This window comes from Nyctereutes procyonoides, unplaced genomic scaffold (genome assembly GCF_905146905.1).
Source record: "Nyctereutes procyonoides isolate TBG_1078 unplaced genomic scaffold, NYPRO_anot_genome, whole genome shotgun sequence".
Lineage (NCBI taxonomy): Eukaryota > Metazoa > Chordata > Mammalia > Carnivora > Canidae > Nyctereutes > Nyctereutes procyonoides.
In genome coordinates this window covers 78,626,660-78,654,647 of record NW_026575146.1, presented here as the reverse complement: position 1 = coordinate 78,654,647, position 27,988 = coordinate 78,626,660, and the positions used below count along the sequence as shown (strand labels likewise).

Genomic DNA, 27,988 nt, shown 5'->3' with positions numbered 1-27,988 from the left:
TCACCCACCAACACTTTGTATTGGTCACACCCAGAGCTTCCTCTTGGAAGGCAGTAAGGTTTCAAGGGCCCCAGGGATCTTCACCCCAATTTCTTCCTTAAATCTGTGAAAAATTATGGGGAAAAACTCATAACATTACACTCCCTACCATTCACTAGGAACCAGGATACGGATGAGCAGGGGTATCAATATTCTCAGGGGCGTACAATGCGTCTCTAGCACCCGTTCATTTTGTAACAGGAAGTCTGTACCCACAGTTTCCTGTTTGCTCCTCCCTGCCCCCACTGGCCCCACATGTCTTCTTTCTGTTTCTATAAATTTGACTATGACGGGTAGGACATACAAGTGGAATCATAGGGTATTTGTCTTGCTGCGACCTGCTCATTTCATGTGGCAGCGGGTCCAGAACTCACTTCTTCCTTAGGATCGATGTTCGTTCCACTGGAGCTGGATGTCCCATGATCTTTCTCCATTCCTCTGTGCATGGACACGGGGGCTGCTTCTACATCTTGACTCTTGTGAACAACACTGCGATGAACAGGGATGAGCTGGGATCCCTTCATACTGTTGGCTTTCAGTTCTTACAGATGTAAAATGAGTAAGAAGATGGCTCCATCACATGGTAAGTCTATTTCTTAATTTGGAGGAAACCCGGCACCGTGTTCCAAGCTGATGTCTGATGTGCCATTTTACTTTTTCACCAACACTTGCCAGGGTTCCGATTTCTCCAGATCCTCACCAACACACATTAATTTATGGTATTTGGGTTTGGGGTCCTTTTGCTTATTGTTGTTTTTTTTTTAATTTTTATTTATGATGTCACACACAGAGAGAGAGAGAGAGAGAGAGAGAGAGAGAGAGAGAAGCAGAGACACAGGCAGAGGGAGAAGCAGGCTCCATGCACCGGGAGCCCGACATGGGATTCGATCCCTGGTCTCCAGGATCGCGCCCTGGGCCAAAGGCAGGCGCCAAACCGCTGCGCCACCCAGGGATCCCTTGCTTATTGTTGTTGATGGTGACTATCCTGATGGGTGTGACTTGATATATATTTGTGTTCGATTTGCTTTCTGTAATGATTAGCGATGTTGAGCATTTCCTCAGAAGCTTGGTGGCCACTGTATACCTTTGGAGAAATGTCTCTTTGACATTTTTGCCCATTGTTGATTTTACTGATTTTTTTGTATACCTTTTTATTGGAGTTCCATTTGCCAACAATAGTATAACACCCAGTGCTCATCCTGTCAAGTTCCCCCCTCTTTACTGATTTTTTATTAAAATATTTATTAAAAATTTTATTTATTAATGGGTGCGCGGGTGGCTCAGTGGTTGAGTGTCTACCTTGGCTTCATGTCATGATCCTGGCATCCTGAGATGGAGTCCCAAATCGGGCTTCCCACGGGGTGCCTGCTTCTCCCTCTACCTACGCCTCTGCCTCTGAGCATGTCTCTCATAATACATAAATAATCTTTAAAAATATTTTATTTATTTATTTGTTAGAAAGAGGGCACGAGAGGGGGAATGAGCAGAGGGAGAGGTAGAAGCCAACTCAATGCTGGGCACAGATCCAAATGAGGCAGGCTCAAACTTCCAGGGCAGCCTCAGGACCTCCGAGGTGCTCTGGGGAGGGTCATTCCACTCACATCCTTTCCCCTCCACAGGGTTTCTCCTGACCCAAGGGGCGCGTTCTCGTGAGCCCTCTGAATTTCACCATCACCCATCCCAACATGGGTCCCTTGAAGATGAGTTTGCAGGGAGCTGTCCCTTCCCCCAGCTCAGTCCTCAAGAGGCTGGCTCTACCCTGGTCAAATTTGGGATATATGCCTTACAAGTGGTAAAGATGCTTTCAACTAGTTCAGAGTTCTCAGGTCTGACTTTGAACTTCTCCGGGAAAGAGGACACATCCCCAGAGCCTCCTGGGCTGCCGTGTCCCAGACCATCAGCCTTGGAAACACCCTCCACCCCCATTCTCCATTCAGCAAATATCACCCAGGTTGCGTACCCATCCCTCCCCAACCCCTGCCAAGCCATGGAGTTCTCTATCTAATCACCCTGGTTTTCCCTCCTCTTCCTCAGTGCCTTGCAACAGACCCTAAGCCACACAGGGTTAGAAGGAAATCAGTCTAGAATGGAGCAGTAAGGATGCAGACATGCCATTGCCTGAAAGGAACTTTATTTGCTCAGTATATGAAACAGGAAAGAATCGAGTCTGCGAAAACAAACACACAAACAAACAAATAAAAAAAAAAAACTGTACTGAAATCAAGGGGGCAGCCCGGGTAGCTCAGCTGTTTAGCTAGCGCCCGCCTTCGGCCCAGGGCGTGATCCTGGAGACCCGGGATCGAGTCCCACGTCGGGCTCCCTGCATGGGGCCTGCTTCTCCCTCTGCCCGTGTCTTTGACTCTATCTCTCTCTCTCTCTCTGTCTCTGATGAATAAATAAAATCTTGAAAAAAAAAGAAAGAAATCAAGGAGACACAGATTCAAGAAGAACCAAATGTGCTCTGGGGGCTGAGGGGGTGAGGGGCTCAATTGATGAAGGTAACACCATAGGTTGTAGAAGTTCTTCTGAAAGAATTAGGATCGATGCAGCATAAATAACTGGCTTTGCCACATAGAGATGGTAGTTGCTGGGTGCAGTTCAGCGAAAATAGCTTCCTTCTTGACAACTGTGGCAGAACGGGGCTGTGTTTCAGTTGGTACAGGCTGCAAGTTCATGCGACATCCAGACGTGGTAGCGGATAAGATCAACTTCTACATTGGTCTCCGGCCTCCATGTCAGGCTGCTGAACATTAGTGATTCAATATCAATGTTTGCACTCACAGTTGTGAGCCAGTGTTCTTTGTGAGAGGATAGAATGGGCCAGGCTCGGGGAGAGAGCCGAGCGTGCACACAAGCCTCCAGTGGTAGTAGATAAGCGAGGAAAGTCCTTTGCTCTCCTCCGGGTGCCAAATATCCCCCCAACGAATGCAGGGTGAGTAGGTGTATGAGTAGCTAAGCGACAACCACAGCTGTGGGTTCAGAAACCATCTTTTTGTGTAGAAAGTAATATAGCTTATTGATGAAGACTTCTCCAACAATTAGATTGTGTATAATGGACGCAAGAGAACTCAGGACATAAATAAGGGTCTTCTTCACCATAAACTGGCACATCTTTCTGAAACAACCCAGGAACTTCCATTGGTTGTCCGGCCATGTCACGGACGATGCAGGTACACAACTTCTTATCTTACCCAGGACAAAGGTAGCTACAACTTCCACCATTAATTCTGTGAACCACAGTTTGATATTGAGCATAACTGACCTGTTACAGAACATAGGCAGTGTCCCCTTGTCAGCTTCGGTGCCAAGGAAGATGTGAAGCCTAGAGAGCCAGCCTTTAATAGTCACTGCTATACAGTAGGAGCTGGGGACGTGTTCTCGGTCTCTCTTTTCTGGAGGAGTTGTGCCAGTTTAGAATTATCCTTTACGTTTATAAAGCTTGTGAGCCCTCTGAAGATAGGTTGAAATAGGTCCCAAAGTAGTAGAAATCAGTTTGTTGGTAAATTCATATGACTACTAATAATTTACCAATGATTTGAGTCATCAATGACCCCGTGGCCTTTTTATAGGCTCCACAAATGAAAAGAAAATCATTCCACCAATAAAAATAACCCCATAAAGTTTGAAATAGGATTTTTTTTTTTGAAATTGGATGTTTTATCTCAAGCATCTCAATCGGATTTTTTTTCAATCAGATGTTTTTTATCTCAAACATCTCAGATGTTTTTTATCTCAAACATCTCAATTGGATGTTTTTTATCTCAAACATCTCAATTGGATGTTCTTTATCTCAAACATCTCAATTGGATGTTTTTTATCTCAGACATCTCAATCGGATGTTTTTTTATCTCAAACATCTCAATCGGATTTTTTTTGTCAATCAGATGTTTTTTATCTCAAACATCTCAATTGGATGTTTTTTATCTTAACAAAAGCCATTGTCTTTTTTTCCCCTTATGCCTCCTAACATTGCTTCTTGTGAGAGGGTTGAGAAAAACCCCTTGTCCTCTTGTTTATACATATTTTGGCAAAATGTAAGTATTTTCAGTTTCAATATTTTGTGAAAAAGTTCAAAAAACCCTGTTCTTTATTACACACACAAGCTGGCCAAATACAGGATTTATAGTGACAATATTTTGTGAGAAGCTTCAGATAACCTTGTCATTTTTACATATATGATAGTGATACATAGGTACTTTTTGTTCAAATATTTTTTTAAAATTTTTATTTATTTATGATAGTCAGAGAGAGAGAGAGAGGCAGAGACATAGGCAGAGGGAGAAGCGGGCTCCATACACCGGGAGCCCGACGTGGGACTCGATCCCTGGTCTCCAGGATCGCGCCCTGGGCCAAAGGCAGGCGCCAAACCACTGTGCCACTCAGGGATCCCTGTTCCAATATTTTTTGTTCCAAAGTGGAACAATTACACTTTGTTCCAAGTGAAAAGCTTAAAAAAAAAACCTGTCTTCTTTTCTACACATATCCTGGCCAAATATAGGTAACTTTTGTGACAATATTTTGTGAAAAGTTTCAAAAAAACCCTGTCCTCTTTTTTCCACATATTTTGGCTGAACATAGGTATTTTTTTAACACTATTTTGTTTGTTTTGTTTTTAATTTTTATTTATTTATGATAGTCACACACAGAGAGAGGGAAAGAGAGAGAGAGAGAGAGAGAGAGGCAGAGACACAGGCAGAGGGAGATGCAGCTCCATGCACCGGGAGCCCAACGTGGGATTCCATCCCGGGTCTCCAGGATCACGCCCTGGGCCAAAGGCAGGCGCCAAACCGCTGCGCCACTCAGGGATCCCTTTAATACTATTTTGTGAAAGACTTCAAAACCTTGTCCTCTGTTTTACACGTTTCCTGGTTGAACCTAGTTATTTTTTGTGACAATTTTTGTGTGTGACAGGCTTTCAGAAACCATATCCTCTTTTATACATGTATCCTGGTCTAACATAGACATTTTTTTGTGACAAGATTTTGTGAAAGGCTTCGAAAACCCAGTCCTCTTTCTTACACATATCCTAGGCGAACGTAGGTATTTTTTGTGACAATAGTTTGTGACAGGTTTCAAAACCTCTGGCCACATTTTTATGTATATCCTCTTTTAAAAAATCGAGATTTTATTTATTTATTTATTTATTTATTTATTTATTTATTTATTTATTTATATGAGACAGAGAGAGAGAGAGGTAGAGGGAGAAGCAGTGTCCCTGTGGGGAGCCTAATGGGAGACTCTTTCCCAGAAGCTCGGGAACAGGGCCTGAGCGTCTGCTCAACCACTGAGCCACACAGGTGCCCCACATATATCCCTGTTGTTACATGTCAGTCTCCTTCATTTTAACTGCTGGCTGGATCCCACCATAGGAGTAAACTCGTTGCACTCCTGAAAGGCTGCAAGTTGAAAGCACTGGTTTGGCTATCACAGCTAGATTTCCGCATCCTGGAACATGTTTTCTTCTACCCGGGCTGACGACGTTCCCTAGGAGATGTATTCATGCCCAACGTAAGGCTACTAGGGCATCCCGGGTGGCTCAGCAGTTTAGTGCCGCCTTCAGCCCAGGGTGTGATCCTGGAGACCCGGGATCGAGTCCCACATGGGGCTCCCTGTATGGAGCTTCCTTCTCCCTCTGTCTCTGTCTCTGCCTCTTTTCCTGTCTCTCTCCTTCTCTCTCTCTCTGTGCGTGTGTGTGCGTGTGGTGAATAAATAAAATCTTGAAAAGAAAAAAAGAAAGAAATCAAGGAGACACAGATTCAAGAAGAACTAAATGTGGTCTGGAGGCTGTGTGGGTGAGGGGCTCAATTGATGAAGGTAACATCATAGGCTTGTAGAAGTTCTTCTGAAAGAATTAGGATCGATGCAGCATAAATAACTGGCTTTGCCACATAGAGACGCTGTCACTGGGTGGAGTTCAGCAAAATAAGGTTCCTTGTGACAACTGTGGCAGAACGGAGCATGTGTTGGTTGGTACGGGCTGCAAGTTCATGCGACATCCAGACGTGGAGGCGGATCAGACCAGCTTGCACATTGGTCTCCGGCCTCCGTGTCAGGCTGCTGAGCATTAGGGTTTCAGGATCAATGTTTGCACTCACAGTTGTGAGCCAGTGTTCTTTGTGAGAGGATAGAATGGGCCAGGCTCGGGGAGAGAGCCGAGCGTGCACACAAGCCTCCAGTGGCAGTAGATAAGCGAGGAAAGTCCTTTGCTCTCCTCCGGGTGCCGAGTATCCCCCCAACGAATGCAGGGTGAGTAGGTGTAAGAGTAGCTAAACGACAACCACAGCTGTGGGTTCAGAAACCTTCTTTTTGTGTAGAAAGTAATATAGCTTATTGATGAAGACTTCTCCAACAATTAGATTGTGTATAATAGATGCAAGAGAACTCAGGACATAAATAAGGGTCTTCTTCACCATAAACTGGCACATCTTTCTGAAACAACCCAGGAACTTCCATTGGTTGTCCGGCCATGTCACGGACGATGCAGGTACACAACTTCTTATCTTACCCAGGACAAAGGTAGCTACAACTTCCACCATTAATTCTGTGAACCACAGTTTGATATTGAGCATAACTGACCTGTTACAGAACATAGGCAGTGTCCCCTTGTCAGCTTCGGTGCCAAGGAAGATGTGAAGCCTAGAGAGCCAGCCTTTAATAGTCACTGCTATACAGTAGGAGCTGGGGACGTGTTCTCGGTCTCTCTTTTCTGGAGGAGTATGTGCCAGTTTAGAATTATCCTTTACGTTTATAAAGCTTGTGAGCCCTCTGAAGATAGGTTGAAATAGGTCCCAAAGTAGTAGAAATCAGTAAATTTATATGACTACTAATAATTTGCCTATGATTTGAGTCATCAATGACCCTGTGGCCTTTTTATAGTCTCCACAAATGAAAAGAAAATCACTCCATCAAATAACCCCATAAAGTTTGAAACTGGATTTTTTCTTCTTTTTTTGAAATCAGATGTGTTTTATCTCAAACATCTCAATCAGATGTTTTTTATCTCAAACATCTCAATCGGATGTGCTTTATCTCAGACATCTCAATCGGATTTTTTTTCAATCAGATGTTTTTTATCTCAAACATCTCAATTGGATGTTTTTTATCTGAAACATCTCAATCGGATTTTTTTTCCAATGAGATGTTTTTTATCTCAAAAATCTCAATTGGATGTTCTTTATCTCAAACATCTCAGATGTTTTTTATCTCAAACATCTCAATCGGATGTTTTTTATCTCAAACATCTCAATCAGATGTTTTTTATCTCAAACATCTCAATCGGATGTTTTTTATCTCAAACATCTCAATCGGATTTCTTTTGTCAATGGGATGTTTTTTATCTCAAACATCTCAATCAGATTTTTTTTCCAATCAGATGTTTTTTTTTTTTTTTAAATTTTTTTTTTATTTATTTATGATAGTCACACAGAGAGAGAGAGAGAGAGGCAGAGACATAGGCAGAGGGAGAAGCAGGCTCCACGCACCGGGAGCCCGACGTGGGATTCGATCCCGGGTCTCCAGGATCGCGCCCTGGGCCAGAGGCAGGCGCCAAACCGCTGCGCCACCCAGGGATCCCAATCAGATGTTTTTTATCTCAAACATCTTAATCGGATTTTTTTAACTCAAACATCTCCATCGGATTTTTTTTTGTCAATCAGATGTTTTTTATCTCAAACATCTCAATTGGATGTTTTTTATCTCAACGAAAGCCATTGTCTTTTTTTCCCCTTATGCCTCCTAACATTGCTTCTTGTGAGAGGGTTGAAAAAAACCCCTTGTCCTCTTGTTTATACATATTTTGGCAAAATGTAGGTATTTTCAGTTTCAATATTTTGTGAAAAAGTTCAAAAACCCCTGTTCTTTATCACACACACAAGCTGGCCAAATACAGGATTTATAGTGACAATATTTTGTGAGAAGCTTCAGATAACCTTGTCTTTTTTTTAATTTTTTTAATTTATTTATTTATGATAGTCACAGAGAGAGAGAGAGAGAGAGAGAGAGAGAGGGAGAGGGAGAGGGAGAAGCAGGCTCCATGCACCGGGAGCCCGATGTGGGATTCGATCCCGGGTCTCCAGGATCGCGCCAAACCATTGCGCCACCCAGGGATCCCCAACCTTGTCATTTTTATACATATCATAGTGATACATAGGTACTTTTTGTTCCAATATTTTGTGAAAAGCTTAAAAAAAAAAAAACCCGTCTTCTTTTCTACACATATCCTGGCCAAATATAGGTATCTTTTGTGACAATATTTTGTGAAAAGTTTCAAAAAACCCTGTCCTCTTTTTTCCACATATCTTGGCTGAACATAGGTATTTTTTTAATACTATTTTGTGAAAGACTTCAAAACCTTGTCCTCTGTTTTACACGTTTCCTGGCTGAACCTAGTTATTTTTTGTGACAATTTTTGTGTGTGACGGGCTTTCAGAAACCATATCCTCTTTTATACATGTATCCTGGTCTAACATAGACATTTTTTTGTGACAAGATTTTGTGAAAGGCTTCGAAAACCCAGTCCTCTTTCTTACACATATCCTAGGCGAACGTAGGTATTTTTTGTGACAATAGTTTGTGACAGGTTTCAAAACCTCTGGCCACATTTTTATGTATATCCTCTTTTAAAAAATCGAGATTTTATTTATTTATTTATTTATTTATTTATTTATTTATTTGAGACAGAGAGAGAGAGAGGTAGAGGGAGAAGCAGTGTCCCTGTGGGGAGCCTAATGGGAGACTCTTTCCCAGAAGCTCGGGAACAGGGCCTGAGCGTCTGCTCAACCACTGAGCCACACAGGTGCCCCACATATATCCCTGTTGTTACATGTCAGTCTCCTTCATTTTAACTGCTGGCTGGATCCCACCATAGGAGTAAACTCGTTGCACTCCTGAAAGGCTGCGAGTTGAAAGCACTGGTTTGGCTATCACAGCTAGATTTCCGCATCCTGGAACATGTTTTCCTCCACCCGGGCTGAAGAGGTTCCCTAGGAGATGTATTCATGCCCCAAAGTAAGAATAGTTGGACATCCCGGGTGGCTCAGCAGTTTAGTGCCGCCTTCAGCCCAGGGTGTGATCCTGGAGACCCGGGATCGAGTCCCACATGGGGCTCCCTGCATGGAGCCTGCTTCTCCCTCTGCCTGTGTCTCTGCCTTGTTCTCTTTCTGTGTGTGTGTGTGTGTGTGTGTGTGTGTGTGTGTGGTGAATAAATAAAATCTTGAAAAGAAAAAAAGAAAGAAATCAAGGAGACACAGCTTCAAGAAGAACCAAATGTGGTCTGGAGGCTGTGGGGTGAGGGGCTCAACTTATGAAGGTAACACCATAGGCTTGTAGAAGTTCTTCTGAAAGAATTAGGATCGATGCAGCATAAATAACTGGCTTTGCCACATAGAGATGATGTCACTGGGTGGAGTTCAGCGAAATAAGGTTCCTTGTGACAACTGTGGCAGAACGGAGCATGTGTCGGTTGGTTCGGGCTGCAAGTTCATGTGACATCCAGACGTGGAGGCGGATCAGACCAGCTTGCACATTGGTCTCCGGCCTCCATGTCAGGACTGCTGCATGTTGTGCCCTAGATCGCAAGTCCAAGAAACCACCAAGGAGCCAACCCCAATGCAAGCGCTCGAGGGTTTATTAGCAAGCTCGAGCTTGGGTCCAAGTATACCCATCACAGCAGAGCAGGGACTTGGACCCCATAGGTGGGTTACAGCTGGGGTTTTATGGGCTGGTCTAGGGGATTTCCAGAAGGGGTGGAGGAAATTTTTTTCATTGTGATATGGGACTTTCTATCAAGAGCCTTCTGCAGTTTTTCCTATAACTGAAGTAGGGTAAAGTTCAGCCCTTGGTCACAGAGGCCTGAGATGGCTGCCGAAGCTAAGATGGCTGTACTTGTGCTAACGCTAAACTTGAGGTGGAATGGCCTTAATTTTCTCGGCCTCCATATTTTCCCCTCTCAGAGGAACCTAAGGAAGGACCCAATCATGGGTCCAGGTTGGTCTTAGTAACAAGGTCCATGGTTGGTATTGCTGTGTGAGTAGCATGATGTGAAGTGTGCGGACTCTGTCTTTGACAAAAGTAACTCATCTATTGATAACGCAGGGCCCGAAGGTAAGGAGAAGGAGGATAATGAGGGACCCGGCTAGGGTGGACAGCAGGGTAGTGAGCCAGGGGGAATGATTGAACCAGGATTCGAACCACCTTTGTCGCTGTTCTCGCTCCCGTTTCCATCTAGCCAAACCTTCTCTGACTTTTGCCATAGATTCCCGGACTATTCCTGAGTGGTCAGTAAGGAAGCCACATTCCTCGTTTAAGGCAGCACATAACCCCCCTTGTTGTAAGAAGACTAAGTCTAATCTCCTTCCGTTTTGAAGGACAACCTCAGACAAAGATGTTAGGGAGTCTTGGAGGTGGGAAATAGAGGTTTCTATCCGTTCTATGCCTAGATGGATTGCTGCTCTGAGGCTGTTATAGTGGGAGTTCTGTACGGCTAGTGAAGCAATACCTGTCCCTGTACCTGCTAACCCGATTCCCAACAGCGATGGTGACAGCCGAGATGGGCTCTCTTCTATCCCGTCTGTGGATACCGGCTCATCTGAGTGGTAGATAATTGTAGGAAGTAGCTGAACTAGCACACAGAAACCCTTTGTCTGATTTAGAATCTGACCATGAAAACAGGGGGTTAGGCCTGTAGAACATGCCCACCGAGCGTCTTGAGGAGGTAGGTGGTAGTCTAGGCTAGGTATAGATTTTGTATCATTACATATGGACTGGTATTGGGGTGATGGGGTGCCTATACAGAGCCCCTGGCCTGACATTGATTGTAAAGTGAGTCCTAGAGTCTTCTGATGCCATCTACAGGCATTAGGGTCGGAGGTTGTACTGACCTAACATCGCAATTCCCTCATAGAAGAGAGGCCGGATGTCAGAGCACAGCCCGCAAGATCGGGTAAGATTGGGCTTGGTTGCATTGAGGAACCTGTAAGCTTGGAACATCAGGTCCCAAAGTGGATGCTGAGAGGGGCTGAGGAAGGGAGGGTCTTGTGGGAAGGAGGCAGGGGCGGGAGTGATATTGTGTGCATCAGGGCTTTTTGGTCCTAGAGTCAGTGTCCTTCTCGGCCTTTCGCAGGGCTAGAATCTTGGTAGGTCCTGCTTTGGGGGGTGAAAATGGTTTTAGCCAAGGAGGGGGATTCTCGATCATGTCCTGCCAGGCCAGGATGTAGGGCACCTGGTCAGGGTGGCCGTCCGGTTCATTCCTGAAGATCATGGCCTTAATCTGTCAGATAATAGGTAGGTGGAAAGTTCCTTGTAGGGGCCACCCCACCTCAAAGGTTGGCCATTCTGACATGCAGTAAGCTTGAAAGTTTTCTCTCCATATGTCTGTGCTCAGATTATGAGCTCTTTCCCTAACGTGCGAGAAGTGGGAGAGCGTAAGAGACAGGGGGTGGTTTGTGTCCGCCCCATTATGTCCTCGGTCCACACCAAGGCACAGACAGTTATGACAGTTAACAAAGACACGGTAAGACAGACAAGCGCTCACACAGGTAACAAGGACACAGTAACGAACGTTCCAGGGCGGCCGCGGAGACAAAACAGAAAGTAGACCGCAGGGCTGGCAGCCGGCCCTCCTCACAGATGGGGCCTTCGTCCTCCTGGCGGGGGCAAGGGATGTCTCCCAAGACCTCCGGGCCCCGGCCCGCCAGCGCGTCCGCCTAAGCCGATGTCAACCTAATACACGTTGGAACTCCGACAGGTAGAAATACAGTATAGAGCTCGCAGAGAATATGCGCGCAGAAGGTGGGAAAGTTGAGTGCGCTCACCCCGCGTGGGACCCTCCGGGTCGGTCCTGTGGGTCTCTCGGACCCGGACTGCCCCCAAATGTTGGGCCCAAAATTGCGAATCCCAGAAACCACCAAGGAGCCGACACCGATGCAAGCACACGAAGGTTTATTAGCAAGCTGGAGCCTGGGTCCTCGTATACCCGACACAGAGGAGCAGGGACTTGGGCCCCGAGGGTGGTTCCAGCTAGATTTTATGGGCTGGTCTTGGGGATTTCCAGAAGGGGTGGAGGAACTTCCTAGGCTCTGTTTTCATTGCAATATGGGACTTTCGGTCAAGGGCCTCTGTGGTTTTTCCTGTACGTGAAGGAGGGTAGAGGTCTTGTTCACAGGGGCCTGAGATGGCTGGCGAGGCTAAGAAGGCTGTAGGTACTAGTGCTAAGGCTAAACTTGAGGTGCAATGGCCTTAATTTTCTTGGCCTTCACATCTCTCTCTCTCTCTCCCTCTGTGTGTGTGTGTGTGTGTGTGTGTCTGATGAATAAATAAAATATTGAAAAGAAAAAAAAAAGAAATCTGGGAGACACAGATTCAAGAAAAACCGAATGTGCTCTGGGGGCTGTGGGGGTGAGGGGCTCAGCTGATAAAGGTAACACCATAGGCTTGTAGAAGTTCTTCTGAAAGAATTAGGATCGATGCAGCATAAATAACTGGCTTTGCCACATAGGGACGCTGTCACTGGGTGGAGTTCAGCAAAATAAGGTTCCTTGTGACAACTGTGGCAGAACGGAGCTGTGTTTCAGTTGGTACAGGCTGCAAGTTCATGCGACATCCAGACGTGGAGGCGGATCAGACCAGCTTGCACATTGGTCTCTGGCCTCCGTGTCAGGCTGCTGAGCATTAGGTTTCAGGATCAATGTTTGCACTCACAGTTGTGAGCCAGTGTTCTTTGTGAGAGGATAGAATGGGCCAGGCTCGGGGAGAGAGCCGAGCGTGCACACAAGCCTCCAGTGGCAGTAGATAAGCGAGGAAAGTGCTTTGCTCTCCTCCGGGTGCCAAGTATCCCCCCAACGAATGCAGGGTGAGTAGGTGTAAGAGTAGCTAAACGACAACCACAGCTGTGGGTTCAGAAACCTTCTTTTTGTGTAGAAAGTAATATAGCTTATTGATGAAGACTTCTCCAACAATTAGATTGTGTATAATGGACGCAAGAGAACTCAGGACATAAATAAGGGTCTTCTTCACCATAAACTGGCACATCTTTCTGAAACAACCCAGGAACTTCCATTGGTTGTCCGGCCATGTCACGGACAATGCAGGTACATAACTTCTTATCTTACCCAGGACAAAGGTAGCTACAACTTCCACCATTAATTCTGTGAACCACAGTTTGATATTGAGCATAACTGACCTGTTACAGAACATAGGCAGTGTCCCCTTGTCAGCTTCGGTGCCAAGGAAGATGTGAAGCCTAGAGAGCCAGCCTTTAATAGTCACTGCTATACAGTAGGAGCTGGGGACGTGTTCTCGGTCTCTCTTTTCTGGAGGAGTTGTGCCAGTTTAGAATTATCCTTTACGTTTATAAAGCTTGTGAGCCCTCTGAAGATAGGTTGAAATAGGTCCCAAAGTAGTAGAAATCAGTAAATTTATATGACTACTAATAATTTGCCTATGATTTGAGTCATCAATGACCCTGTGGCCTTTTTATAGTCTCCACAAATGAAAAGAAAATCACTCCATCAAATAACCCCATAAAGTTTGAAACTGGATTTTTTCTTCTTTTTTTGAAATCAGATGTGTTTTATCTCAAACATCTCAATCGGATGTGTTTTATCTCAGACATCTCAATCGGATGTGCTTTATCTCAGACATCTCAATCGGATATTTTTTCAATCAGATGTTTTTTATCTCAAACATCTCAATTGGATGTTTTTTATCTGAAACATCTCAATCGGATTTTTTTTCCAATGAGATGTTTTTTATCTCAAAAATCTCAATTGGATGTTCTTTATCTCAAACATCTCAGATGTTTTTTATCTCAAACATCTCAATCGGATGTTTTTTATCTCAAACATCTCAATCAGATGTTTTTTATCTCAAACATCTCAATCGGATTTCTTTTGTCAATGGGATGTTTTTTATCTCAAACATCTCAATCAGATTTTTTTTCCAATGAGATGTTTTTTATCTCAAAAATCTCAATTGGATGTTCTTTATCTCAAACATCTCAGATGTTTTTTATCTCAAACATCTCAATCGGATGTTTTTTATCTCAAACATCTCAATCAGATGTTTTTTATCTCAAACATCTCAATCGGATTTCTTTTGTCAATGGGATGTTTTTTATCTCAAACATCTCAATCAGATTTTTTTTCCAATCAGATGTTTTTTATCTCAAACATCTCAATTGGATGTTTTTTATCTCAAACATCTTAATCGGATTTTTTTTATCTCAAACATCTCCATCGGATTTTTTTTGTCAATCAGATGTTTTTTATCTCAAACATCTCAATTGGATGTTTTTTATCTCAACGAAAGCCATTGTCTTTTTTCCCCTCATGCCTCCTAACATTGCTTCTTGTGAGAGGGTTGAAAAAAAACCCTTGTCCTCTCGTTTATACATATTTTGGCAAAATGTAGGTATTTTCAGTTTCAATATTTTGTGAAAAAGTTCAAAAAGCCCTGTTCTTTATCACACACACAAGCTGGCCAATACAGGATTTATAGTGACAATATTTTGTGAGAAGCTTCAGATAACCTTATCATTTTTATACATATCATAGTGATACATAGGTACTTTTTGTAGCAATATTTTGTGAAAAGCTTAAAAAAAAAACCGTCTTCTTTTCTACACATATCCTGGCCAAATATAGGTATCTTTTGTGACAATATTTTGTGAAAAGTTTCAAAAAACCCTGTCCTCTTTTTTCCACATATCTTGGCTGAACATAGGTATTTTTTTAATACTATTTTGTGAAAGACTTCAAAACCTTGTCCTCTGTTTTACACGTTTCCTGGCTGAACCTAGTTATTTTTTGTGACAATTTTTGTGTGTGACGGGCTTTCAGAAACCATATCCTCTTTTATACATGTATCCTGGTCTAACATAGACATTTTTTTGTGACAAGATTTTGTGAAAGGCTTCGAAAACCCAGTCCTCTTTCTTACACATATCCTGGGCGAACGTAGGTATTTTTTGTGACAATAGTTTGTGACAGGTTTCAAAACCTCTGGCCACATTTTTACGTATATCCTCTTTTAAAAAATCGAGATTTATTATTTATTTATTTATTTATTTATTTATTTATTTGAGACGGAGAGAGAGAGGTAGAGGGAGAAGCAGTGTCCCTGTGGGGAGCCTAATGGGAGACTCTTTCCCAAAGCTCGGGAACAGGGCCTGAGCGTCTGCTCAACCACTGAGCCACACAGGTGCCCCACATATATCCCTGTTGTTACATGTCAGTCTCCTTCATTTTATTTTTATTTTATTTTTGTTTTTAGTCTCCTTCATTTTAACTGCTGCCTAGGATCCCACCATAGGAGTAAACTCGTTGCACTCCTGAAAGGCTGCGAGTTGAAAGCACTGGTTTGGCTATCACAGCTAGATTTCTGCATCCTGGAACATGTTTTCTTCCACCCGGGCTGAAGAGGTTCCCTAGGAGATGTATTCATGCCCCAAAGTAAGAATAGTTGGGCATCCCGGGTGGCTCAGCAGTTTAGTGCCGCCTTTAGCCCAGGGTGTGATCCTGGAGACCCGAGATCGAGTCCCACATGGGGCTCCCTGCATGGAGCTTGCTTCTCCCTCTGCCTGTCTCTCTGCCTGTCTCTCTTCTCTCTCTCTGTCTGTCTCTCTGTGTGTCTCATAAATAAATAAATAAAATGTTAAAAAAAATAAACCAACCAAAGCAAGTAAGGCTATTTGCTGGTTCTGGAGCAAGGGCATCCTTCATGAGAATAGATATTTCCAGATTCTCTCTCTGAGGGGTTCTACTAATTCACCCATCTACATTGAAAATTGAAGAATTTTAGTTTTCTAGATCCTCACCACACTTGGTAATGTAATAAGGCCCTGGATACTACACACTCTTTGCCTTGCCTTAGGAGAACAAGTTCACGGAATACAAAGTGTGAGGGGGACGCCTGGGTTGTTCAGCGGTTGAGTCCATGCCTTTGGCTCCGGGAGTGATTCTGGAGTCCCGGAATCGAGTCCCACGTCAGGCTCTCTGTATGGGGCCTGCATCTCCCTCTTCCTGTGTCTCTGCCCCTCTCTTGTCTGTCTCTCATGAATAAATAAATAAAATGTAAAAAAAAAATAAAGTGTGAGGAAAATTATATATTGCTGTAGGAAACAAAAATTCAGTAACTTTTGATGGCTCTCATTTCACTATAGAATTTTTGCAGCCTTCAGGGGGAAAACATGGAGTAGGTAAGTACTTCTCTTGAAAAAGCCACTTGGAATCCACTCTTTTTGTGAAGATTTAAGCCCATGTCTCTCAGTAATTAGAGGGCAAACTAAACAAGAAGGGTATAGAATATTGGAGCAGTGCAAGCAGCTTGGCCTGTATATACATAAAATGCTGCAATACAGTTTTTCCAAGCAAACAAGGCAACTTTATGAATATTTGCCACATACTACACCAAAGAATAACTTTCAGTAAATACTCATAGATGTAATGCTCTGTAAACACTGTGCTTTGAAGTCAGAAGTCCGATTACAAGGATGTCTAGAACATCACCATCTGAATGGAAACCACTTTTCTTTATTTTTTTTTAAATTTTTATTTATGATAGTCACACACAGAGAGAGAGAGAGAGAGAGAGAGAGAGAGAGAGAGAGAGGCAGAGACACAGGCAGAGGGAGAAGCAGGCCCCATGCACCTGGAGCCCGACGTGGGATTCGATCCCGGGTCTCCAGGATCTCGCCCTGGGCCAAAGGCAGGCGCTAAACCGCTGCGCTACCCAGGGATCCCCGGAAACCACTTTTTAAAAAACTTGTGCTTGAAGGAGAAATGATAATGGCCATTTCAAAATTTGTAGAACCTTTAAAAGTAAAAATACTTTCCGTAGGGACACCTGGGTGGCTCTGTGGGTTAGGCGACACTTGATCCCAGCTCAGATCTTGATCTCAGGCTCCTAAATTAAGCCCACCATTGGGCTCCACACTGGCCATGGAGCCTACTTAAAAACAAAACAAAACAGCTTTCTTTAGAACACATAGGATGCAACTGAGGCGGGCTTCTGGGCAAATTTAAAACACTAAATTGCGGGATCCCTGAGTGGCGCAGCGGTTTGGCGCCTGCCTTTGGCTCAGGGCGCGATCCTGGAGACCCGGGATCGAATCCCATATCGGGCTCCCGGTGCATGGAGCCTGCTTCTCCCTCTGCCTGTGTCTCTGCCTCTCTCTCTCTCTCTGTGTGACTATCATAAATAAATAAATTAAAAAAAAAACACTAAATTGCTTAATAGGAAAGGATGAAAGGTTGGTTGTTTCTGACCTAATTATCCACTGGTTGAAGTAAGAGAAGGAACAAAGTCAAAGGAAAAAGAACGTAAGAGGTGAGCAAGAAACACAAAATTCTAGATATGGTTCTTCTGACTGCGTGATCAGGAAAAAAAAAAAAAAAAGAAAAGAACCAAGGTGCAAGAAGCAATGTTAGGAATCAAAAAGGGAAAAAAAGGACAATGGCCTTGAAAGAGATGATGAACATTTTGATTTCAAACTTTGGTATTCATTTGTGGAGTGATTACCTACAAAAAAGGACCAAACTGGGTCAAAATGGAAGAAAAGCATGAATAGCCGTATGAGACATCCAACAAACTGAGTTTTACTATTTTGGAACTATTTCAACTGGTAGGAGAGATTTTTAAACATTCATGACTCCATTCTAATCTGACGCATACTCCTCCAGAAAAGAGAAAGAGAAAACATGTCCCCAGTTCTTACTGTGGGGTACAGTAATTTTGACCCCCAAACCAGAAAAAATACAGCAAGGAAAATACCAGGCCCAAGTCAGCACATACAAACATCCTTCAGGACTCGGAGACACAATGCAGAAATGAATGAAGAAGATAATGTGCATGGAAATGTAGGGTTTATTCTAGGAATATAGTTAGTTTCACAGTAGAAAATCAGTGTCATGCATGGCATTAATGGTTTAAAGGAGGAAAACCATGTGAGTTCTTTGAAGATGCATTAAAAAAAACCAAATGCCTCTACCTAAAATTCTGATTCCATTGATGGTAAAACTCAGTAAACCTGAAATTAAAAGGAATTACCATAATAAAAAAAATAAAAGGAATTACCTTAATCTGATATAGAGTATCTCCAAAATGTTACAGCAAACGTGGTATTAAGATCAGGGGGCAAGGCTCGGGGACTGCCATCTCCAGGAAGGGTGTTTAGGGGGACTTGCCATACAGCAAGACAGAAACAGAAAAGGAATGGCTTGAGAAGGAAAAATGCAGAAACAGTGTCCTGATTCACAGGTGGGATCATTGCCTAGATCAAAAACTCAGAAGAATCTGACAAATTATCAGAATCAAAACTGTAGTTTACCATGAATGCCTGATAGGAGCATCCATATGTGAGGCTCAATGGCATGGCTTTATAAGAGCACCTGTGATTTCTTAAAAACGATTTTATTTGTTTATTTGAGAAAGAGAGTGAGCAAGAGAGAGTGAGAGAGCACAGCAGGGGGAGCAGCAGAGGGAGAAGGAGAAGCAGGCTCCCCACGGAGCAGGGACCCCAAAGGAGGCACAGAGGGGCTGAGGGGGGTCATGTGATCATGACCCGAGCCTAAGGCAGATGCCCAACAGATTGAGCCACTCAAATGCGCCCCACACATGTGATTTTCAATAATATTTGTAATGGCAATCTGAGAAGAAACAGATTTATTCTTTATTTAGAACAGAAAACTTAGTTGAATGTGAAAGCTTGGCTGTGAATTAGCAATAGGTAACAGATGACAAATAACAGAAAAGAAAGGAAGAGATACCAGAGAGTATCAGTAAAGGACTTAGGACTTAGTTGGGTGGAATAGCTGTTCTCCCCAAATTATCTGGACAATTATGAATCTCCAATAGCATTGTAGTTGCTTTCTTTAAGTGGGCAAGCCAATTCTAAAATTAAATAGCATAACAGAGGGCCTCAAAGAAGAGTAATGAGGTGGCAACTGCCCTGCTAGGTGTCAAGATGGACCACCAAGAGCCACACTGTTTCAAACTGGTGCTGTGTCTCCACTGGCGAAGGGAATACAAACTCAGGCACCCCTCCTACACGGACAGAGAAACTTCATAAGGGAGATGTTTGACAGGTAAGGTGTGCAAAGGAAGCATTTTTCTCAAAAATGATTCTGAAAAACCGGTCTCACACACACGGCCTTGGGAAAATATTCTAAAGTAGGGTGAAAATGCACTAATGCAAAGGTAGAAGAAATGATTTCCACTATATAAAAATTAGTATCTACTTAAGAAAGGACACTCTAAGGAAAGAACAAAGACCAGCCAGACTGGAAGAAGGGTAGAACATATGGCTGGCAAAGAATGACATCCAGAATATATAAAGACCCTTACAATGCAACAAGGAAAAAGCAACACAAGAGAAAAGCTGAAATTGTTACCCCCAGGAATGTGTGTGTGTGTGTGTGTTTGTGTGTCTGTGTGCATGTGTGCTAGCAGACATGTACAGAGGAACGTTCGTAGAGGCAGTATTGATACAACAAAAGAAAACATTTTTTAAAAATCTCAAATGTTCACAAGTAGCCAATAGGAGGGAATGAGAATGTGCCAATAAGTTCATTCAATGGGAACCATATAGCAATGAAAATGCCCAACTCACATCGAGGCACCTGCAGGAGTGAATCTGGGGAACATAGTTTTTTAAAAAAGATTTTATCCTCATTTATTTGACAGAGAGAGAGAGAGAGAGAGAGAGAGAGAGAGAGAGAGCAAGCACAAGCAGGGGGAGCAGGAGTTGGAGAAGCAGACTCCCTGCTCAGCAGGGAGCCCGATGTGGGACTTAATCCCAGGACCCCAGGATCTGGACCTGAGCCCAAGGCAGATGCTCAACCAATTGAGTCACCCAGATGCTATGGGGAACATAATTTGGACTGAACAGAGCAAGTAGCAGAAAATCCAATGTAATTTCATTTTTATGAAAGTCAAAAACACTCAAAATGAAATATATGGTTTTTAAGAAGATAGGGTGTGAAAAAAAAATGAACTGTAGGGATGGGGCATATTTTGCACAATGCAGCTGCAAGTGGGGTGGATTGGGGGTGGGGCTGGCTGGGAACACAGGAATGGTGGGGTGCTGGTTCTCTTCTTCCTTAAGCTGAGTGAAGACACAGAGTGAGGCCTTTTCTTTAAATTATTGCTCTCCACACCCAGCACAGCTGGTATAAGCAATTACTTTGCATATCTCCAATACTCAAGATGAAAACAAGAAAAAGTTTGTAGGTTTTTGCTGTTAAGAAAAAAAAGCTCCAGTATAGATTCCTACAAATACTGAGCAAACCTTGAGCCTACACTCATGATAATCAACCGAATTCTACTAAACATGTGCTTTACAACCAAGAATCATAACATTTGAGAAGAATCCATAAGGAGATAGGAAAAGGGGGGAATGGAGGAGAAAGTAGGTGGCCAGTGCACACACATCTGAGGAGAGCCAGCGGAGGCAGGTCCGGGAGCAATCACCCGAGGTAGAAATGGAACCCGTGAGTGCTGGAAACCTCGTGTAAAAGCGTAGATGGAAACTTCTCAACATCCTTCTGACACCCAGGGATTCAGGCAGATGGCTGATGAACTCCCATGGAAAGGGTGCAGTCAACTGAAAAAAGACTTCCCAGAAATTCACACACACACACACACACACACACACACACACACACACACACACACACACAAATGGAATGTGTCTGTTAAATAATTGGACGTAACTGATGAAAAAAATAAATGATCTAGAAGATACAACCGAGGAAATCAACCATGAATCCGGGAACAAAGATGGGGTGTGTGAGAGAGAAGTGCTTGGGGAGATGCACCCATTTGTTTAGTGCCTGACGGGTGCCAGGTGGTACGCGCGGGACTGATAAGGGCTACTTTAGTCTTCAGGCAGCCTAGGAGGATGTGAATGTGTCCCTTTCCCAGTTTCCTCTGCGTGTCAAAGGATTTTTATATTTTTTAGAGTTAGGGTTGACTTTTATCAAATAATTTTATTAAATCTATGGAGGTAAGTAATTTTCTCCTTTATACTGTTGATGTGGATTGCTACATTCTGATATTGAAACACATCTGCATTCCTTTTTTGCTTTGTAGAGAGAGAATGAGTGCAGCAGTGGAGGGGGCAGAGGTAGAGAGAGAGAATATGAAGGAGGCTCCACGCCCATGTGGACCCAAAGTGGAGCTTGATCTGATGACCCTGAGATTATGACTTTTTATTTTTATTTTATTTATTTATTTATTTTTTATTTATTTACGATAGTCATACAGAGAGAGAGAGACAGAGACACAGGCAGAGGGAGAAGCAGGCTCCATGCACCGGGAGCCCGACGTGGGATACGATCCCGGGTCTCCAGGATCGCGCCCTGGGCCAAAGGCAGGCGCCAAACCGCTGCGCCACCCAGGGATCCCAGAGATCATGACTTGAGCTGAAATCAAGAGTCAGATACTTAACCAACTGTGCCACCCAGCTGAGCACCGCCACTTTTTTAAAAAACACACTTGCATCCCTGATAGATATCCTATTGGTCATGGTAACTTTTTTGTCTCTACGTTTTTTTATTATTAATTCTGCACTTGGTTTTCTAATGTTTCCTTTGATTTTGTACATGTATTTGTAAGTGAAATCGGCCTATAATTTCTTGCCTGGTTTTCTAGCCTCATAAACCGAATTAGGAAGTGATCTCCTTTTACTACTTTTTATTCCCTGTAGGGATTTGTTGAGGATTATTTTTACTTGAAGATTTATTAACTCACCCATAAAACCATTGGGTCCTGATATTGTTTTTTTGGTGGAGGCTAATTAGTGGCTCTCATTTTAATTTCTTTAATGGTTATTGCTCTACTCATATTATCCATTTTGTTCTGAGGTCAGTTTAGGTAATTTACATTTATCTAGAGAACTGTTCATCATCCATATTTGTAAATACATTGGCATAGGTTTTGTGGTCATCTCCTGATAACGTTTACAATCTCTTTCGTATCTCTGTGATAAGTCCTCAAAGATTTTTATCAATATATCAATAGATCCCTTTCTTTTTTTAATTTTTATTTATTTTTAAAAGATTTTTATTTATTCATGAGAGAGAGAGAGAGAGAGAGAGAGACAGGCACAGGCACAGGCACAGGCACAGGGAGAGGCAGGCTCCATGCAGGGAGCCTGATGTGGGACTCAGTCCCGGGTCTCCAGGATCATGCCCTGGGCTGAAGGCGGCGCTAAACCACAGAGCCACCCAGGCCGCCCCCCCTTTCTTTTTTTTAAATATTTACTTATTTATTTGAGGAGGATAGGGGAGAGAGAGAGGAAGAGAGAATCTCCAGCAGACTCCATGCTGAGTGGGGAGCCCAACATGGGGCTCTATCTCACAACCCTGAGATTGTAACCTTAGCCAAAGCCACGAGTTGGGCACTTTTTTTTTTTTTTTAGTTGGGCACTTATCTGCACCATTCAGGTGCCTCTCAGTTGGTCCCTTTCTCTGTTTTTCTCTCCTTCTCTCTCTGTCTCTCTGAACACCATGATTTAGTGGTGAATGGTACATGGTAGAGGAAAACTCACAACAAAGATTCTCTCCTGGACAGACTTTAGTCAGGTTCTCTGAGTCTCTTCCTTGACTAGGCCTGACCATGTGCTTTAGGTTCAGACTGAACGAGAAACCTGCTAAGTCAGTTGAGCCAGAATCCTCCACCCTTGCTATCTGACCAAATTCCTCATGTCCCAGCATCCCATACGTAGTCTGTGATCACTCTGGCCTGTCTTCAGTAAAAGCCCTGTTGGGTCAGTTTAGCAAGAATTACTCTACCTTCCTGGTAACTTTCCATCCACTGACCGTCACTTGGTGCTGCCCCTTGGCTATAATTCCCCACTCTTCTTGTTTTTGAAGTGGAGTCCAATCTGTCTCCCCCACTGCAAACTCACTGTAGTAGGCTGCCTCAACAAAGTGTGCCTAACTGTCCTAATGAGTGTTGGAATACTTTTTTTGGTAACACATGGAAACAAATAATGACAATATGATTGATGAGGGCTAGAAGAAAGTGCATGACAGGAGCTCTGTGGTTTCTAGGTAATCACTCAGGGGCATTTAAAGGTTTAAGAATTTGGAAAATATTGAGAATAGTGAGAAGATGTTATTTAGAGTGGACCAAAAGACTGGGGAAATAACAGGTGGGGGAGACTGAGAGAAATTACCCCATCAGCATGGGCAAAGCAAGTGAGGACCCCACAGAACAAGTGTCAGAAGAGCTGAGATCTAATAAGCATTTCAACATTTTATGTCCAAAAGGTAGCTCTTTGGTAAATTTCCCCCCAAGTGTTTTCCCCTAAAATACTCAGTTTCCCAGGTCACAAACTGGAATCAATATTCCCTCTGTGTTGAACAAGCCCAAAGCTTCAGAAAGAGCAGTGAGGGCTTGCATTCTGGATGCACTTTTCTTCCTTTTCTTTTACTTTTTTAGTTTATTTTAGGGAGAGAGCTCATGAAAGTAAGTAGTGAGGAGGGAGTGTGAAGGGACAGAGGGAGAGGGAGAGAATCTAAAGCAGACTCCCTGCTGTATATGGAGCCTGACGTGGGGCTGGATCCCACGACCCTGAGATCATGACCTGAGCTGAAATCAAGAGTCAAATGCTTAATGGACAGGGCCACTCAGATGACCCAATGGATGGACTTTTCAAGTGTGTGTGGGGACATGGGGGGTTCGATGGATGCCTTTCCAGAACTCTGTGATGGGGAAGTTTGTCCTGGGAGTTCTGATTGCTGTATTATCAGGAAACCTGTCAGTGGGAGATACTTTCAACACAGCAGGGGCTGTTCCAAAACAGGAGTGATAATATTTTTGATCAAAAACGAGAGTTCTGGGTGAAGCAGTGCAATGGATGTTCCTCATAGCTAACTGTGGTAGAGGAAATAGGATAATTCATTCACTATTCCAGTATTTCCATGAATTAGTTGACAGGAAAATCCAAACCTTTAACCTTTGTTTCAGAAGCAACAAGTGAACATCATCAACAGAAAGAAGGCAGCTGATGGTCCGTTGTCAGCATGACTCTTTGGTCCAGATGATGCTTCCAGTCTCTTGGGGTATGACCCCTGCCAGTGGGGTCGCAGAAACCTAGACTGAATTCCACTCATCAGAAGGAACGTTGTACACTAGGACCCCCAGAGTCAGGTAGGTGCCCTGGAGGTGAGCTGTGTTCAAAATCTGAGCCCAACCATTTTTCTGGTTTGCTGGTCACCAGAGAAACCTGACCATGTTCCCTAGGCCCTGGCACTGCCCTGTCAGCTGTATCTTTCCATCTGTGCAGAATCCCATCATGAGCCCAAGGGTTCCGCAGGGCGTGGTTGGTCACAAGGCTTCAAGGAGGAGCCACCACTGACTCTGTGAGCTGGCAGCTGTGTGCCGGGAGGCGGCACATGGACTGGGGTCACCCCCACAGATGTTACTGGTTCCTGTTCTCCTTCCTGATTGTGTGAAGACAGATGGTGTTTACAGGGAGAAGGAGGGATGAGTCTTCTGACTACAGGAGTGTTTGCTTCTGTCACTACCCTGGTGGTGGTGGACCTTGATTTGTGTTTCTTTTGGTTTTGTTCTTTTAGTATCTTCAAGCTCCACAAGGAAAGGAAACAAAAGATCCTCGGGACAAAATGTAGGTTGGATTACTACTGTCTTTGTAGTTGGGCCCGTGAAGCACAGACATGCCAGTAATCTTGACAGCACACAGAATACAAGCAAGACCGAAGGATGTGGGTGGTGAATGTGCCCCAACCAGTGACTCTGTGACTCTGTAGCTGCAACATCCAGGCTGTTCTGGCCCCCAGCAGGGCTGCAGTCACACAGCACCACAGGCTGCAGGACAGAAAGGTGTTGCTCCAGCTGGGGCCTCACTCCGGTCCATGCATCTTGTCAGCACAATTTGTGAATCCTAGAGTTTCATAGATCAGAAGCCAATGATATAGCCAATGATCACCCAAAATAATCTGTTTATTTATTTATTTATTCATTCATTCATTTATTTAGGAGAGCGAGAAAGGGAGAGAGCATGGGCATGAGGATGCAGAGTAAGGGAGCAGAGGCAGAAGGAGAGAGAGAATCCCAAGCCGACTTTCCACTGGGGGCAGAGCCTGACACATGGCTCCATCCCAGGAGCCCTCAACCATGAGCTCAAAACCAAGAGCCACCCAAGTGCTCTGATAATCTCCCCATTTAAGGGCCAGATTAACACCTTTAATTCCCCATTGCCATGTCCAGTCACGCATTCACAGGCTGGGGAGCAGGCATGGACATCTCTGGGTGCAACTCTTCTGCCTACCGCACTCAGTTTCCACTGTCTCCTCTCTGGGGCCCTCTCCACCTGGTAAGCAGAGCGATACCACTGGAACAGCATCATGTAAGATAGATCATGTCACTTCTGGAAAATCAATCAATCCAAAAACAGTCTCTTTACAGACTTCTAGTGGCCCCATCAAATAAGGCACATAGTCCCTCATGTGGCCCCCGGAGCCCTGCATGATGGGTCCCCCAGGCTTCAGGCACACTGGCTTCTCCAGGATAGGGGGCAGGTGGGTGTGAATAGGGAGGGTGGGTCTCCCCAGCCTTTCACTCATGGAGAGATATTTCATTTCTTTTTATTGTGTGGTGAGGTCATGAAGAGTTAAGCCTCTGGGTCATTTTCTCCCTGAAGACCTCCTCCATGTAGCTCTTTAGATGTTGTGCTAGCCTTCCTGTGATCATCGGCTCAGCACGTTCCAGCAGCTTTATGGACTCGGCCTCTACCTTAGTGAAACAAGCCTGTGAGTGGTTGATCCAGCTGGACCAAAGAATAACAGAATCTGTGATTACACCCTTGTCTGAAGTCCCCACTGTGGGAGGATGGCGAATAGTAGCTATTACCATATTGAACTATGATCCTTTTCTGCTATATTTTGAGGGGGGCTCAAAACCACTAGTAGTATTTTTGTCTCTAGGATTCAAGGTACCTCTTACATAACTGATGCCATATTTTGGTTTCGTTTTTTAAATTGTGATATAATTGACACACAATGTTATTGTAGTTTCTGGTACAACAGAACTAGTATTGAACAGAAAGCCTAGTTAATACCTGTTACCACACATTACAAAATTTATTTTTCTTGTGATAAGAACTGTTAAGATCTACTCTCTTAGCAACTTTCAAATATGCTAAAAAGTGTTATTAACTGTAGTCCTCATGCTGTGCATTACATCCCCAAGAACTTTCTTATATTATAATCAGGTGTTTGTACCTTTTGAGGATCTTCACCATTACGTTTCCCATCCCACTCTGCTTCTGGCAACCACCTGTTTATTCTCTGTATCTGTGAACTTGTTTTTTTTTATTTTTGTTTTTATGATCCACATATAAGTGAGGTCATATGGTATTTGTCTTTCTCTAAATTATTTCATTTATCATATTGTTCTGAAGGTCTATATATGGTGTCACAATTGGCAAGATTTCCTCCTTTTAATTAATTAATTAATTAATTAATTAATTAATTTATTTATTTATTTTAGAGGGAGCACATGTAAGCAGGAGTGCCACAGAGCCAGGATAGTTGGATGTGAACATATGAAGAAAGACTCAGAATCTCACTGAATTTTCATCCGAGACCTGGACTCAGACCCTGAGGCTGCGGCAGGAGGCGCGGGAGCAGCAGCAGCGGCAGGTGGAGGAAGAAGCCCGGCAGGCCAGAAAGGCCCAGGCCTGGGCGCAGCTCAAGGAGCAGGAAGTGCTGCAGCTGCAGGAGGAAGCAAAAAATTTCATTACCCGAGAGAACCTGGAGGCACGGGTGGAAGAAGCATTGGACTCGCCACCGAAGAGCTACAATTGGGCCATCACCAGGGAAGGGCTGGTGGTCAGACCACAGCATAGGGCTCGTAAGGGTCCAGTAAGGACAGTGCCCACCCAGGGACCATGTGTGTATGGGGTAGGAGGGTTGGGCCTGATCTGGAATAGATCTGTTGATGCTGCTTAGGAAGAAGGAGGCTCAGCCTATTCCAGTGTCCTCCTCACATTCTTCCCTGCACCCACCACCTGGTTGGCAGTTCCCATACATACTGTCCTGTTCTACACCCATGTACGAAGCAGCAAAGCAGCAGACCTTAGAGGTTTCCAGCTCACAGTGGCGCAGAATGGACCACATTCCCCTCGATCAACTAGGTCATTTACTAAGTGTCATCAAGGACATGGACAGAGGTTGGCAAATTACAGTCCTTTGGCCCAATCTGTCCTACTGCCTGTTTTTGTAAATAAATTTTATTGGAACACACACACACACACAAAAATGGACTCAGACCCATTGCTTTGTCACTTCCAGCTTTATTAAGAGAGCTAGCAGATTGGCTATAGGAATGATTAACTTTGGGAAGCAGAGAAAAACACTTTAACTTCAAAGGGTAAAAGACTAGGCTATTGACTCAAGGAGGGGGAGTGGAGGAGCTGTATCTGGAGAACAATGTAGTCAAGAGTCAGTGTGCCAACTCAGGTCTTCACGTATCCCCAGGGTGCCCAGGACTAGAGAAGCTCCGCAGCTGGTTCCCCATGCAGGGCGAAGGGCAGAGGGAGACAGGGAGAGAATCTCAAGCAGACTCTGAGCTGAGCTAAGCTGAGCTGAGCACAGAGCCCAATGTGGGGCTCAATTTCAAGATTCTGAGATCATGACCTGAGCTGAAATCACGAGTTAGACATTTAACCAACTGAGCCACCAGGTGCCCCCAAATATCCTTCCTTTAAATAACTGAATAATATTCTGGGGCACCTGGGTGGCTGAGTCGGTGAAGCATCTGCCTTTGGCTTGGGTCATGATCCTGGGTTTCCTGGGATCCACCACTGTGTGGGCTCCCTGCTCAGAGGGGAGTCTCCTTCTCCTTCTCCCCCTCTCCCCACTCGAGCTTTCTCTCTGTCAAAGAAATAAAATCCTTTAATAATAATTATTTAAAATAGCTGAATAAC

General features: G+C 43.9%; 1 long non-coding RNA gene across 2 annotated transcripts; it reads left to right on the top strand.

Annotated features, from left to right (window-relative positions):
- The first annotated feature begins 351 nt into the window (after positions 1–351).
- On the top strand, positions 352–27,627 carry LOC129500470 (uncharacterized). 2 transcript variants are annotated; one of them, XR_008662551.1, is made up of 4 exons: positions 352–622; positions 24,007–24,189; positions 24,618–24,667; positions 26,551–27,627. It is a non-coding gene; the product is annotated as an uncharacterized LOC129500470 (long non-coding RNA). The 2 variants fall into 2 exon arrangements; XR_008662552.1 differs by lacking the exon at positions 24,618–24,667 and having other exon boundaries at positions 26,551–27,626.
- Positions 27,628–27,988: the final 361 nt, after the last annotated feature.